At 45.0% G+C, this 16804-nt stretch overlaps 1 long non-coding RNA gene across 2 annotated transcripts in view; it reads left to right on the top strand.

The window, feature by feature from the left end:
* The first annotated feature begins 735 nt into the window (after window positions 1-735).
* The window catches only part of LOC123616343 (uncharacterized), a 114428-nt gene continuing 98359 nt past the window's right edge, over window positions 736-16804 (top strand). For both annotated transcript variants that reach the window (XR_012503764.1, XR_012503766.1), the window contains exon 1: window positions 736-922. This is a non-coding gene — a long non-coding RNA (uncharacterized LOC123616343). The remainder of the gene's footprint in view (window positions 923-16804) is intronic.

Below are 16804 nucleotides of genomic sequence, written 5' to 3' on the forward strand. Positions count from 1 at the left end.
GCCCACCCGCCCGCCGGGGCCGGGCACCTGGGACCCAGGGCTGTGTGCCTGCAGTGGGCCCCGGGGATCCCTGTCTGGCGGCTGTCGCCGCGGTGATCGGAGCCCGGACCGCCCTGCTCCCGCGAGGAGAGGGCTGAGGGGGTCATCTGGGGTAGGGGTGCACTCCGGGTGTGGGGCGAACTGGCGGTGAGGGCGGACAGGCTGAGGGGGAGGGGCTGCTGGGAGCGGAAGTGACCCGGCTGTAGGGTGGGGGGTCATCCCGAGGTGCAGGGTTAGGGGAGTATCTCCGGTCGGTGGGGGAACCTGGGGTGAGGCATGAGGGGTGTGCTTGGTTTGCAGGGGCTGTAGCGTAGGACCTAGTGGGGCGCAGAGCTGGGGCGGGACTTGGGTGTGAGGAGAAGCAGGTTTGTGTCGGGGGTGCAGTGGATCGGGGACCGGGCGTGGCAGGGGGAGGCATTGACTGGGTGGGGGTCGGCGAGCAGTGGCGGTGGGGCTGATGGGGTGTGGCCTGGCCCTGGGCCCGTGGTGGTCCTGCTTGGGTGCCGGGACCCTGGAGGGGGGCGTGGCGGGGCGCGTTGTTGTTGGGGACCTGGCCAGCCTTGGCCGCGGGCTGGGCGATTCCCACCTCCCCAAGCTCCACCGGCCCACCGCCCGGCCCCACTCGCAGCATCCCTACTGCTGGATTCCCAGCCAAGCGTCCATGCTGCGGGCCGGCGGACGGGAGGGGGAGGGGCGCTCACCGCCGAGCGCGCGTGCGCGCGCGCGCACCGTCGCCGGGACGCCGGGGCGCTGGCGCGCTCCCAGAACGTGAGGAAGCTGGGCGGGAGCTGGGTGCCCCTGGAGCAGCTCCCGGAGGAGGAAGGCTGCTCGGGGTCTCGGCCTCCCGCCGCTTGCTGTCACCTCTGCTGCCGTCGCGAGACAGGTAAGGGGGCGCTGGTGGGGGCGCGCAGGTCGGGGAGTCGGGCGGGTGAGGCTGGGCTGTGCAGTTGGGGAGGCGCCCGGGGTGGGGGAGGGGTGCGTCGGTGGGTCCAGGCCGCAGGTCCAGGTTGGGACCCTGAGGCGGGTCCCGGGGCCCCCCGCCCTGGTTGGGGTGCCTACCTCCCCCTCATTAGTATTGGCTGAACCCCGCGGCTTTCTTGGCCGCCGCTCATAGGCGGGTTTGTCAAAGTGGGAGCAGCCCCGTGAGATGGGAGGGCGCTGGACGGCCCCGGACCAGCCGAGACTGGCCCTCAGGCCTTGCGTGGCCTTCCCGCGCGGGTGGCCCTGCCCTGGGAGTGGAGGCCGCCCCGGACCCTGTGGGGCACAGGCGAGCTGGGGCAGAAGCAGGGGCAAGGCCCGGCCTTTGGGAGCTTGTTGGCCTGCCCCCGAGATCGAAAGCTTCTGACCAGTGTATTTTGCGTCTTTTGAGGACTCTTCCTCCTGTTTTGCACAGTGGCTGCACCAAACGACATTCCCACCGACAGTGTAGGAGGGTTCCCTTTTCTCCACAGCCTCTCCAGCATGTATCATTTGTAGTCCTTTCAATGGTGGCCATTCTGGCTGGTGTAAGATGCTATCTCATTGCAGTTTTGATCTGCAGGTCTCTTAAGAAATGTTGATGCTGAGCATTTTTTCCTGTGCATATTGATCATTTGTGTGTCTCCCTTGGAGAATTGGGTGTTTAGGTCTTGTGCCCGGTTTTGGATGTGTTGCTTATTTCCTTTTTAGGAAGGTGTATGAGTTGTTGATTTGGTTTGAAAATCAGTCTCCAGTCAGTCACATCTTTTGCAAAGATTTTCTCCCGTTGTGTTGGTTGTCTCTTCGTTGTGTTGATGGTATCCTTAGTTGTGCAGAAATTTGTGAGATTAATTGGATTCTGTTTCTTTATTCTTGGCTTTTATTTCCAATACTCCAGGTGCTGGTTCAGAAAATACACTGCTGTAATGTCTGCCCTCTAGTTTCATGCCTATGTTTTCCTCTAGGAGTTTTATGGTATCTGGTCTTACATTGAGGTCTTTCGTCCAGGTTGAGTTTCGTTGTGTACGTGCTGTCAGAGAATGTTCTGATTTCAGTGTCTTACAGGTGGCTGTCCTGTTTTCCCAGCACCACTTCCTGAAGAGAGTGTCTTTTCTCCATTGTATATTCTTGCCTCCTTTGCCCTCGATTAATTGAGCATATGTGCGTCGGTTTATTTCCGGACTTTGTGTCCTGTTCCACTGATCCCGTGTTTCTGTTTTTGGACCAATACCGTGCTGTTTTGCCTGTAGCTCTGTAGTGTCGTGTCAAGTCTGGGAGGGGTATTCGTCTAGCTTCGGTCTTTTTCTTCAGGAATGCTTTGGTCATTCCGGGACTTCTGTGATTCCATGTACATTTTAGGGTGCTTTGTTGTACATCTGTGAAGAGTGGGCTGGGTAATTTGATTGGGATCGCATTAAATCTGTAGCTTGCTTTGGGCAGTATGGCCATTGGAACATGATGAATTCTTCCAGTGCAAGAACATGGGCTGTGTTTCCGTTTCTTGAAGTCCTCTTCAGTTTCTTTTGCCAGGGTTTTGTAGATCTCCGCATACAAGTCTTTCACTTCCAGGGTCTGATTTATTTCTAAGTGTTGTCTTGTTTTGGGTGCCATTTTGAAAGGATGATGACTTTTGTGTCAAGAAATGCCACTGATTTCTGTACGTTGTTGTTGTGTCCTGCTGCCTTGCCAAGTTCTTTTCTCAGCTCTAGTCATTTTTGTATGTGGAGCCTGCAGGGTTTTCTGTGTATAGGATCGTGTCATCCAGATAGAATGACAGTTCTTCCTCTTCTTAGCCATTGTGGATCCCACTTCTTTCTTGTTCTTGTCCAGTTGCTCTACGAGGACTTCCAATACTCTGTTGAGTAGAAGTGGTGCACGTGGGCATCGTTGTCTTGTTCCCCATTTTAGCAGACAGGCTTCCAGCTTTTCTCGGTGGAGTATTGTGTTGGCTGTAGGTTTGTCAGAAATTGCTTTGATTCTGTTGGGGATCTGTTCCTCCTATACCCAGTTTGGTAAGATGGCGGGCTCAGTGTGTTCAGGGAGCTTGCAGCCCAGACTGCGGAGAGGGGAAAGGAGTCCACTTCTGAGAGGAGGAGCGGCAGGTGTGTGTAGGGCATTGGAGGAATTTTGGGTGTCCATTCTGGAAATTATTTTTTACATAAATTAAAGGAGTATTCATTTATGCCTCAGTTACTAAGTTCCAGTGATTCTGAGATGGACGTCCACACCCACACTTATTAATATCTCTGAAATCAGGGCATGTCTTACAGCAACAGCATCTTACCTCCATTGGCTGGACAGGACTGCTACATCGTCGTCATTACATCTGATTGTGCAGATGTGGACACAGCAGTTACGTTTATGTATATTATTGGCAATACGCAAGATGAGCTGAATTTCATATGAAAAGTCTTCAGAAATATTAAATCATGATCCAATACTGAAACAAAAGGTTTTTATGTAATAGAAAGTTAGAGACCTAGAGCAGCAAGATGTAAATTTAGTCCCAGCAAAACAAATTTTTGTTAGAGAAATGATCGCAGTTACTGTTGTTTTTTTCTTTTTGTAAAAAAAGAACTAAAGAGCTTTTTGTAAAACTAAACTAAGAGCTTTGGGGTACCTGAGACAGAGGATAAGTAACTGAAGTTGTATTACAAAGTTAGGGCAAGAGTATTGCCTTCCAGATAATAAATTATGTAACTTGAAAACAGGAGAGATTGGTAGATCCCTTCCAGGAGATGAAAGGAACTCCAAAGAAGTAAGCAGCTGGTGTGTCCCATTCACAAGCCGTCCAGGGCTGTTGCTGAGGCGTGGAATATGAATTTATCAAACTTTCTGCCAACTTAGAACTGTGACTGCTTATTTTGTAGTGATTTGGAGAAAAATTGAGTTTAGATAGATAGGAAATGCTGATAAAACCCCCAGTTTTCTTTAAAAGGCTCTGAAGTTTTTCTGTGATGGTTAAAACGGTGCTAAGTAGATCAAAGTCGTGCACATGGGCTGTCAGAAGCCATTATGGCTGTGGTGCTTTGCACAATTGCTGATGGCTGAGAGTTGCAGCTTTAATTTAATCTTAAACTAAGAACAATCCCCAAGAACAAGTTCTTCCCCCAGAGACATTATTGTGCACAAGTACACACGTGTGCGGCTCTTCTAGTCACCAAAGATATGCGTCCTAGTTATCCAAAAAGCCTTCTGCCGTGACACCCGGTAAGAACAAGAAAATGCCAGACTCAGAATTGGCATATTTGGTGTCTGGCAGCTGGAAAAATATTTCAGAGAAAACAGTGAGGCATTAGGTGGAAAAAAGTGGACACTGGCGACTGAGTTAAAGTGATTCAGAAGAGTCAAGAAGATGTGTTAGGAATATCTTAACCAGTTTCTTTTCTTTAAATGTAGGTACATGCGTGTGATATATGATAAATCTAATTATCTAAAAGGTTTTTTAGTTATTATAAGGCGGCTTTATGTGATGAGACAGCATTATGTCATAGTTTACTTGGCAGCATTTTTCTCAGTGTGTGCAGACTGAGGGTTCATCCTATAGTCAACTGCATCTCAGACTCAATAAATATGTTACAGGCGCTGAACCTAAACTACTGTTTTCGTGGAGCTTCCAGTTTTAGGGATGATGGGAGGAGTATATCTACTCAAGCCCCAACAAGCATTTCAAAATGCATGTTCATAGAGTATGTAAGAACAAAATTATTAAGCACTTCTGTCACTTTTATGGAAAAATAAGCTCCAAATTCCAAACAGCCAAATCTTTTGTTGTTGTTGTTTAATTTTGAAAAACTGAAGTATAGTCTATTTACAGTGTTGTATTAATTTCTGGTGTACAGAATTAATTCATACATAACATATATTCCTTTTCATATTCTTTTTTATTATAGACCATTACATGATATTGAATATAGTTCCCTGTGCTATACAATAGGACCTTGTTTATCTACTTTATACATAGTAGTTTGTATCTGCTAATCCCGAACTCCCAATTTATCCCTCCCCCGTCCTTTCCCCACTGTAACCATAGGTTTGTTTTCTGTCTGTGAGTCTGTCTCTGTTTTGTAAATAAGTTCATTTGTGTTCTTTTCTTTAAGATTCCACATATAAGTGATACCATGTGGTATTTTTCTTTCTCTTTCTGGCTTGTTTCACTTCATATGATGATCCCCAGGTTCATCCATGTTGCTGCAGATGTAAACAGCCAAATCTTAAAGGAATTAAGTGTTTGATTTATTTCCTTTCTGTTTTATATGTATATGTTGTGTATTCCCAGCTAATCAATAACTTCTGAGTGTATTGCATGGATTCCATGCGTAACTATTGAAAGATTTAAAAAATCCAAGATGTGAGACCTTCAGTTGTTAAAGGCTGTTGATCTTCCAGGGGCTTCTAAAACTCATCCTCACTGTTTTCACAACCATACTGCAAGTGGTAAACGTTCCGCAACCTTTTGGTTTTTAAAAAAGTAGACCTTACTTTTTAGAGCAGTTTTAGGTTCACAGGAAGATTGAGAGAGGTACAGAGATTTCCCCATATACTCCCTGCCCCGGAACATGCATAACCTTTTCCATTATCAACATCCCTCACCAGAGTTGGGTGTCTGCTACAGTCCATGAACCTACACTGACACACTGCTGTCACCCAGAATTCATTGTTACATGGAGGGTTCAGTCTTGCTGTTACACATTCTTTTGAGTTTTGACAGATGTGTAATGACATGTATCCACCATTGTACATAATGGCAAACGTATAATGACATGCAGCTTCCTACAGAATAGCTCCGCTGCCCTGGGGATCCTCTGTGCGCTGCTGATTCAGCTCTCTCCCCAGCCCCCTGCAACCACTGGACTTTTTACTGTCTCTGTAGTTTGACCTCTTTCAGAATGCCATGTAGTTGGAACCAGTCAATATGTGGCCTTTCCAGATTATCTTCTTTCACTTAATAACATGCGTTTATTATTCCTCCATGTCTTTTGAGGGCTTGATAGCTCATTTCTATTTAGCACTAAATGACATTGCATTTTCTGGATGCACCACAGTTTATCCACTCACCTACTGGGGGACATCTTGGTTGCTTCCAAGTTTGGGCTACTACTATGAATAAAGCTACCATAGGCATCTGTGTGTAGGTTTCTGTGTGGGCATATGTTTTCAGCTACGCTGGTACCAAGGATTGTGATTGCTGGATGGTATGGTGAGATTATGTTGAATTTCATAAGAAACCATCCAATAGTTTTCCATTTTGCACTCCCACCAGCAATGAATGAGAGTTCCTATTGGTCCCCATTCTCAGCAGCATTCGGTATTGTCAGTGTTCTGGATTTTGGCCATTCTAATAAGCATGTAGAGGTATCTCGTTGTTTTAATTTGCATTTTTCTGATATTACCTAATGTGGAGCACCTTTCATGGGCTTATTTGCCACTTACATATCTCCTTTTGGTGAGGGTTTTTTTGAGGCCTTCAGCCCATTGTTTGAAATCAGGATTTCACTGCTGCTGCGTGTCCTCACCACCAGTAATGGTTCCCGCCGCGGAATGGACAAGTTCTCCTGCAGAAATACGCAATCCAGTGAGCTACAGACCTTCATTTGGTTGAATGCTACCGTGATAGAACTGACTAGTTTAGTAAAAATTAGTCTACCCAGGAGCTAGAAAGGGAACATTGTTCACTTTTGCGATTGTTTTATGGAACTTAAAAGACTCAGCTATCAAGTCAGGAGATTGGTAGCACCATGTCTAGGAGAAAGAAGACTGATGACTCCATAACGCTGTGGTCTCAGAAGCTCCAAATAGGAGATCACTTTGACATAAAAGTACCCCCCTCTAACAGGGCACCACCCCCTTCTGACCACATGAGACCCTATTACATTTTATTTACAATTTCTTGGGGGAAAAAGAAGCAATAACTAATCTTATTTAGTTTATCTCTTTGTGCATATATGCTATTAGTATGTGTTTCTAAAATTGTATAAAATTCCTAGAAATTTGTCAATGTCTTTGCTGTCCAAGATATGTCCTGTTAAAATGTTCTTAGTTGTGATTCTAGTTATTATCTCAAAATGTTATGTCACAGAAACAACTAAATTTCCTTGTCAATTGAATTAAAGTGAACTCTCATCAGGCCTTTAACTTTGACCATCTTAAGCTTTTGGTCATTCACAGTTATGACTTTACTCTGATGCTTTCTGAAAACTCTCATAGTCAGCAGCAAACCAGTGTGCTTCACCACCAACCAAGTGTGTAATTCTGAATCTAAGTCCATCCTCCCTTTCTGAACATCATCTGTCCAAAAGAGTTCCTAATTCTCACCAAGAGGAGCATTTAAAGAGGGCAGGGGCTTTGACTGGACAATTTCTAAGGTTCCAGTTTTCTGCCTTCAGCCTGATCCAGGGGATAGTGATTCTTTTGCCACAGATATCTTTTACAATTGACCATCTACAGAAGGAAGCCTTTGGGCTTCTTACTGCTGGAGCAAAGAGCCAGGCTGACCACTTAACTCTGCACAGTGGCCAGCCTGGTCAGTTGGGGCAGCCTGGTTCTGTGAAGTGAAGGTTCCCCCTGGAGGACTCCAGATTCAGAGTGCTCACAGCCCCCCTCCTCTTGCTGGGAAATGGAGGCTGTTTGCAAATGTAACAAAGGCAGTGGAGAGTACCATCTGGACTCACTGAGCCTGAGTCTCATGTCTGATGTGAAAGGAGAACCAGCACTTGCTCCATCATCTACTTCTTCATTCAAAAAACACTTTTCCACCCATCTTGTGTCAGACCAGAAGTGAGGTCTGCTTATTTTTAATTTGTGTCTGTCTTATTCCAAAAAGTCCTTTTCTCATTGTTTCTCTGGATTTCAACATCTCATTTTACAGATGGGGAAATCAAGGCCCAGAGTGGGTAGGATTTGCCTAATGTCACACAGCAGGGAGAGGCAGTGGGTTCCAGAGCTGCGGTCACTGAGTTAGGTCTGAGTGCCTGCACCCAGCACAGCATGGCTGCAGAGTCCTTGCAGAGTGAGAACCAGCCCTGCCAAGCATTCCCCAACACACACACAGTGACAGGTCTTTCCTCAGCCTTCCCCACTGGTGGACTCTGGGTGGCAGGAAGCAGCAGCATCCACAGACAGGTGTCTGGCATGTGGAGTCTTGAGTTCCACATATGAACTCAGAGGACAATGCTTGTTCTTCCTGGTTCCCTGTTGCCTTTCACTGACCTTCATCCTGATGGGGCCTGCCTGCTGTCCTGCCACACTCACCACTCAGCCCCAGTGCATCCCTGGCATCTTTTCACCCAATGTCCCCTTAGCCCAGCTCAGCCTTCCCACTGAGGGAACACATTATTCACTGAACACTCTTCCTTGAACAGATGTTTATCCCATGTAGGCTGCACACAGATGCCCTGCTGGGCTTCAGAAATTCAGTGGGGAGTATGGAATTCACCTAGGGGCTCTAGGGACTCATCCAGGGGCTGAGTAAGCTGAGCACTAAAGGAGGAGCAGATATTATCTAGACCAGGTGAGGGGTGAGAGTTGTGCAAAGGCCCTGAGGTGGCTGGGGTTGGGGGGGGCACTGTAAAAAGTCCACAAATGATAAATGCTGGAGAGGCTGTGGAGGAAAGGAAACCCTTCTACACTGCTGGTGGGAATGCAGTTTGGTGCAGCCATTGTGGAAAGCAGTATAGAGATTCCTCAGAAGACTAGGAATAGACTTACCATATGACCCAGGAATTCCACTCCTGGGCATATATCCAGAAGGAACGCTAATTCAAAAAGACATCTGCTCCCCAATGTTCATAGCAGCACTATTTACAATAGCCAAGACATGGAAACAGCCTAAATGTCCATCAACAGATGACTGGATAAGGAAGATGTGGTATATTTATAAAATGGAATACTATTCAGCCATAAAAATGACAACAACACCATTTGCAGCAACATGGATGTCCCTGGAGAATGTCATTGTAAGTGAAGTAAGCCAGAAAGAGAAAGAAAAATACCATATGAGATCGCTCATATGTGGAATCTAAAAAAAATAAAAAGAAGAAAGAAAAGGAACATAAATACAAATGAACATAAATACAAAACAGAAACAGACTCACAGACATATAATACAAATGTGTGGTTGCCAGTGGGGAGGAAGGTGGGAAAGGACAGACTGGAAGTTCGAAATTTGTAGACACTGACAGGTATATATAGAATAGATAAACAAGATTATACTGTATGGCACAGGGAAGTATATACAAGGTCTTGTGGTAGCTCACAGTAAAAAAGAATGTGGCAATGAGTATATGTATGTTAACGTGTAACTGAAAAATTGTGCTCTACACTGGAAATTGACACAACATTTTAAACTGACTATAACTCAATTTTAAAAAACAACAACAACAAATAAACCATCAGGAAAAAAAAGTCCGTGTGACTTAAGGATGGAGACAGTGGCCATTCTGCCCATTGACTCAGGAGCAAATTCTGCTTCTTCCCACCCAGCAGCCTTCCTGGCCTGACAGAAGGCAGAAGGCTTGAGTATGGATCCTTGCCTGTCACTGCTTTCAGCTGTGTAACCTGGGTCAGTGGCTTACCCTCATGAAGCCTCAGTGTTCTCAACTGTGAAATGGGGGAGAGGATGTACAAATTATAGGACAAACCCACAAGGTTTTTGGCAAGTCTAGATGGATATGTGGAATGCATCTGAAATGCTGCTGTTATCAGTACTCAGTGAATGTGTGCTGCTGTTTCCTATTGTTATGAATATTATTACTCTTTGTTCAAAGCTGTCATGACTCATAGAGACAGTGGAGGCTAGTGGGTAAGGTCACAAACTTTGCCATTAAACTTAGGTGTCAAGTAACTGCCAGCTCTTCCAGCTGCCTGCTGTGTGAACTTGGGCAAGTCACTTAACCTCTCAGAGCTGCATTTTCTTTATCCACAAAGTGAGAAGGCTAATTCTAAGAGAGCCTTTCTATATGTGCTTGAGTGTGTTGTCATAAAAACAGGCTGCACACATGGAACTGTTCACCCTGGTTGTGCTGAGAGAATGGATGTGGAGCCGGGGTGGACAGGGAGAGAAAGCAGGCAAGGGGAGACTGTGAGCTTGCTCCTTGCACACCTCTGTTGTGTTAGATTTGCTTCAGGGAACATGCATTCCTTTTGCAATTACAACAAAGAAGCCCCAGAGAGTGGAAAAGTTAAATGAAATAGTTACTACTTTCTTCCCAGGGTGCAGTAAGGATTAAATGAGCTAATACCTATAAATTGCTTAGAATACAGTCTGGTATGTGGTAAGTGCTGAGTCATGTTAGTTGTTACAGCGATTATTATGATTATTTTATTATTATTTCCATCACCATAAAGCAGCTTTGCAAAATCATTAGTATCTATCATGTAATTCTCAGAGAAATGGGAGTCCCCTTTAATACTGAGGGTAGGGGTACCTGGAGGCCCAGAGATGCTGAGAATCACCTGTTACAGGTAGGAAGGTGAGAAGCCCTCAGTGGTTCTGGGTAGGAACTAGCTCCTGTGGGCATCCCACATGCTCTTATCTAGTGCTGCCAGTATTGGGGGGTCCTCTGCACTAGGGTGGGAAATGTGGGTGTGTCCCTTTAGTCTTGTGACTGGGATCCCCTTCAAATTCTGAGGAGGCTTGAGAGACACAGAGGGAATGGCTGAATTTAAACTAAGCCAGGGCCAAGCACTGGAGCCTGCATCTGTGACCTCCAGCCCTCCTCCAGCCCAGAGAGGTTAGAGGGCAGAAGACATGGTCCCCAAGGTCAAGAAGTGAGATTGCGCTTGTGGGCCACTGGTTGGATGGCTAGGGGGCTTCTCCGGGGCATCTTCCTTTTTGCAGGCTGAGACCCCCGAGCACTAGCCCAGGGAAAAGCGGAAGCATTTGGTTTTAGTTTTAAGATAAAGAAGACAACCATGTTGCTGCAAATGAGATTATATTGTTGGTTTTTGTGGCTGAATAGTAATCCATTGTATAAATATACCACATCTTCCTTATCCAGTCATCTGTCAACGGACATTTAGGCTGTTTCCATGTCTTAGCTATTGTAAATAGTGCTGCTATGAACATTGGGGTGCAGGTGTCTTTTTGAATTAGAGTTCCCTCTGGATATATGCCCAGGAGTGGAATTCCTGGGTCATATGGTAAGTCTATTCCTAGTCTTCTGAGGAATCTCCGTACTATTTTCCACAGTGGCTGCACCATACTGCATTCCCACCAAAAGTGTAGGAGGGTCCCGTTTTCTCCACAGCCTCTCCAGCATTTATCATTTGTGGACTTTCTAATGATGGCCATTCTGACTGGTGTGAGGTGATACCTCATTGTAGTTTTGATTTACATTTCTCTGATAATTAGTGATATTGAGCATTTTTTCATGTGCCTATTGGGCATTCATATGTCTTCACTGGAGAATTGCTTGTTTAGGTCTTCTGACCATTTTTGGAGTGGGTTGTTTGTTTTTTTCATATTAAGTCATATGAGCTGTTAATATATTCTGGAAATCAAGATCTTGTCAGTTTCATCTTTTGCAAATATTTTCTCCCATTCCATAGGTTGTCGTTTTGTTTTGCTTATGGTTTCCTTTGCTGTGCAAAAGCTTGTAAGTTTAATTAAGTCCCATTTGTTTATTTTTGCTTTTATTTCTATTGCTAGGGTAGACTGTCCTAGAAGAACATTGCTGAGATGTATGTGAGATAATGTTGTGCGTGTGTTTTCTTCTAAGAGGGTTATTGTGTCTTGTCTTATGTTTAAGTCTTTAAGCCATTTTGAGTTTATTTTTGTGTATGATGTGAGGGAGTAGTTTAACTTCATTGATTTACATGCTGTTGTCCAGTTTTCCCAACACGATTTGCTGAAGGCACTGCCATTATTCCATTGTATGTTCTTGCCTCCTTTGTCCAGGATTAATTGACCAAAAGTTTGTGGGTTCATTTCTGGACTCTATTCTGTTCCATTGATCCATATGTCTGTTTTTGTGCCAGTATCATGGTGTTTTGATTACTGTAGCTCTGTAGTATTGTCTGAAGTCTGAGAGGGTTATTCCTCCAGCCACTTTCTTTTTCTTCAGTAATGCTTTGGCAATTCTGGGTCTTTTATGATTCCATGTACATTTTAATATGATTTCTTCTAGTTCTGTGAAATATGCCCTAGGTAGTTTGATAGGGATTGCATTAAATCTGTAGATTGCCTTTGGCAGTATGGCCATTTTAACAATACTGATTCTTCCAATCCAGGAACATGGGATATCTTTCCATTTTTTAAGTTCTTTAATTTCCTTCATCAATGTTTTATAGTTCTCCATGTATAAGTCTTCCACCTCTTTGGTTAGATTATTCCTAGGTATTTTTTTATTTTGGGTGCTATTTTAAAAGGGATTGTTTCTTTACTTTCTTTTCCCTGTTGATTCATCATTAATGTAAAGAAATGCAACTGACTTAATTCATACTTGCATTAAGCTACTTCCTAACCACCTAAGGCTTCTCTTATTTTTATTGTTTCAAAGCCAATTGAGTATCATGCAAAAATGCCAGAAATGTGGAGAAACCTCCCATCTGACTGGAGCAGCCCTCCCCTTTGTTGGCTGCAATTCTCCACCCTGGCCGTGATCCCCGGTATTCTGGCCTGGACTGTGTGTGCCCACATGCCTATGGGTACATGCATGTGTGTGAGCAGGCACACTTTTGGGGTTTCTCTTTCTGGAGCCCTCTTCCCTCCTTAGTTTGTGTTGAACACCCTCACACACAGAAACCCAAGCTTGTGCCTTACTTTGGTGGTTTTAGTTCTACCTCCACTGTGGCCCACCAAAATCAAGTTGGCTTCCGGAGCAGGTTGACCCAGGATCTCATATTATGACATCAAGAGTTACCTTAGCTCTGTTTTCCACATTGACCTCACTCTCTGGTCAGTTAGCTACGTGTAGTGACCCTGGCAGTTCCCCAGAAGGGAGAGAGTTTCTCATTCACAATAGTTCTGTTGCAAGTCCAGTCACAAGTTTCCCAGGATCAGGTCACATGTCCACCTTTGAACAGGTTACTGAAATGGAACAGATGAAATCTGTTGGTTGGCCAGATCTAGGTTATATACTCACCTTTTGATTCTGATATTATAGAGAGTTAATTTCCCCCAAACCACATGGACTAGGGAAAAAGCTGGGGGAAGGGGGAAGGAAGTTCATAGGAAAGAAGAGGTTCTGTTGGCATAAGATAAGGAGATATAGGGCAGGCAGAAAATGCAGTCACAGGTGTCCACTATCCCACCCAGGGCAGTGGAACATCTTGGAAACTGAAGGGGTAAGTTCATCTCACACCTAGTGGAAAACCCAACTCAGAACCCCTAAGAACAACACATACATCGGGAGCTATGGAGCCTAGGGTTGAGAACCAAATGGAGGCAGGGCCTGAGGCAAGCACAGCAGAAATAAGTACAGGCTTTCCTGCCGGGGCTGCTGGAGGCTGAAGTCTGGGCTGAGGCACAGGTGCCTACAGATGTGTTAGTATGGAGCCCAGACACTGAAAGGAAAGGACAGACAGGATGATGGCCTCTGGCAGAATTCTCTGGGAATCTTGTTAGAAATGCAGCCTCTCAGGCCCTACTCCAGACCTCCTGTATCAAAGTCTGAATTTCATTCAGATCCCCAGATGATTTGTGTGTGCTGTTCATCTAAAGATTCATCTCCTGTCTTAGCTCTCACATTTAAGAGTGATGGGATTTATGTTATGTTATATCTTCAGTCAGAGTTTCTGGAGTGCAGTGTGGACATGTGTGTGAAGGAGCTTCAAACATATTCATAATCTTTGATGGAGTCAATATTTCTGTCTCTGAGATTGTTACTGAACAGAATCACCAGCAGCAGGGACAAAAGATATCATGCATTGAGATGTTTATTGCAATATTATTTATAATCAGAAACTACTGCATATCCACAGATAGGAAAGAGTGAGGTCAAGTATGGCATTGACTGTTGACTGTTATGTTACTATTTGAAATACTGTTTTAAAAGAAATCTACAGAGAATGGGCAGGAATATAGTGATAAACAAGACAGACACAGTGTCTGCCCTCTTGGAGCTGACATTCTACATGGAAGACAGACAAGAAGCAAGTGAACCAGTGAGATTTCAGATTGTGGCAAGTATACAGAAGGAAGAATGGGGTAATGTGGTAGAAAAACATGGGTGGGTTTTGGGACCATTACTTAGACGGGGAAACAGGGAAATCCTGTCCTAGGAGTTAGCATTTAAAGTGAAATCCAAAAGATGAGAGGGAGCCAGCCAAATGAACAACCAGGAAAATATCTTTCAGGCAAAGGGAACAAGAATTATCAAGATGCTGGGGGTTGAGGAGCTTGGCTCTGTAAGGGAAATAATGGAAGATGTGTGGCTGGAGCAGGATAAGCTGGAAGGAATTTGGAAGCTGAGGGGGCTGGAGAAGTGAGTAGGACCATACTCTTCAGTCCTTGTAGTCTGTGGGTGAAGCTTGGGTTTTGTTCTAAGGGCAGAAAGTTGCAAGAGTACATGGAGAGGATGAGTTATATCAGTAAGATGGCAGGATAGGAGGTCCCAGCCCTCATTCTCCCCCAGAAACAATGATTTGACAACCACCTGCAGACAAAAATACCTCTGTGAGAGCTCTGGAGTCCAGCTGGGAGGTTCCAGCACCCCAGCAGACCACAAAAAGCAAGATGAGCCACACTGAAAGGGTAGAAAAAGCAGTGTGACTTTGCTTGTGTCACCCCTCCCCCAGGCTGGCAAACCTCAGCGCCTAGAGAAATTCCCCAGCCCACAACTTCTCCCACAGAGTAAAGAGAGAGCAGGCGAGGGCCTGTCTCCCCAGCCCTTTGGGGCAATATCTAAAAGCTCTGTTTATCTTGAAGCACCCAGAATACTGAAGAAATCAGTATGGATGTGCTGTCTAGGAGCAGCTAAGGACAAAGGAAAGGGTGGAGGCTCATGGTAACTGGCATATACAACCCCAGAACCACAGTTCCCCACAGACAGTGCCACACACACTCCCACAGGTGGCCCAGAGATCTCAGCAACCAATTTGACTCTGCAGGGTTGGGAGAAGGTGCACAACCCTGAGACCGTTCCTTTGGAAGGGAGGGACACAAGTGGGCCTGAGCCTACTGTACTGGCATCTCAGTGCTTTGCTCTATGGAACAGGGACTGGTGAACCTTGGCACTCAATATAGCTCTGTAGAGTAAGGGAAAAGGAACAAAATTCTAAGACATACCCCTCGGAAGGGAGGGATGGAAGTGGTGCTTGCATCTAATGCCCTGGCCTATCAGGGCACTGATCTAGGGAAAAGGAGCAGGCAGCTCTCAGCACCTTACAGAGCTCTGTAGGATTAGGAGAAGGCACACAGCCTAAGATTAGTTCCCAGCAGTGGAGTGAGAGGAGTAGAGTGGACCTATACATAGAAGAAGTTTAACAGACCCCCAGAATCTCTAGCTGGATTGCCTGGTAAAGGTCTTTACCTTCCAAAGCCAGTACATAAAGACTGGAAGGGGTGATTACTTCTTCAAATGTGCAGATGTTAATACAGAATAAAATGATAACAAAGAATCGTGGAGCATGACATCTCTAAAGGAACAAAACAAAGTTCCAGTAACTGACCCTAAAGAAATAGAGATCTGTGAATTGCCTGACAAAGAACTGAAAACAATCATCTTAAAGAAGCTCATTGAGCTATCGGAGAATACAGATAAACAACTAGACAAAATCAGAAAAAGCAATACATGATCACAATGAGAAGTTCAACAAAGAGATAGAAACCATGAAGAATAACCAAAACACACATTCTGGAGCAAAGAATCCAATGGCCACACTGAAAAAAAATCAGCAGAGAGCTTCAACAGCAGACTTGACCAAGAAAAAATAATCTGTGAATCTGAAGACAGGCTATTTGAAATGCTGTATTCAGAGGAGTGAAAGTAAAAAGGAATGAAAAAGACTGAATAAGGCCTACAGGATTTATAGGACAGTCAAGAAAAACAGTGTAACAACATAGGAGTTCCAAAAGAAGAAAAGAAAAGAGAAGAAAACTTATTTAAAGAAATAATGTTGAGGAATCACAAAAGACCCAGAATTGCCAAAACAATAGTGAAGAAAAAGAACAAAGCTGGAGGAATAACCCTCCCAGACTTCAGACAGTACTACAGAGCTGCAGTAATCAAAATAGCATAATATTGGCACAAAAACAGACATGTGGCTCAATGGAACAGAATAGAGAGAACAGAAATAAACCCACACAACTATGGTCAATTAATCTTTGGCAGAAGAAAAGAATATACATGGAGAAAAGACAGTCTGTTCAGCAAATTGTGTTGGGAAAGCTGGACAACCTAGGTCATTCCTACAAGGAACAAGAGCACCTGCTCAGTGTTTTAGCTGCAAGGCCCTCCCTTTACAAATTGCCTCATCAATTCCAGGCTGGGAGAGGTGAGTTCCAGAGCACATGACCATCTGACCAATGGCTTCAGGTGAATCATGCCTGTCCGCACCACAGTCCTCAGAGCTGGCCTCCTAGAAGAGGGGTTAGTGACCCATGGCCACCTACAGTTTTATCAGAACACAGACCCCTCCCACCCACTTTTTGGAAATGCGTGTGAGAAGCAGGGACTCCCAAGTGCCTGGACTCACGTCATCCAGAAAGCAGAGGTTGGGGCAACAAACAGAAGGGGGAAAGTACTTTCAGATCATATATCTGAATAAGGGATTAATACCCAAAGCATATAAGGAATTCCTACAACTCAACAGCAAAAATACCAAACAATCTGATTTAAAAATGGGCAGAGGAACTGAATAGACATTT

The sequence above is a fragment of the Camelus bactrianus genome, chromosome 33, assembly GCF_048773025.1.
Source record: "Camelus bactrianus isolate YW-2024 breed Bactrian camel chromosome 33, ASM4877302v1, whole genome shotgun sequence".
NCBI lineage: Eukaryota > Metazoa > Chordata > Mammalia > Artiodactyla > Camelidae > Camelus > Camelus bactrianus.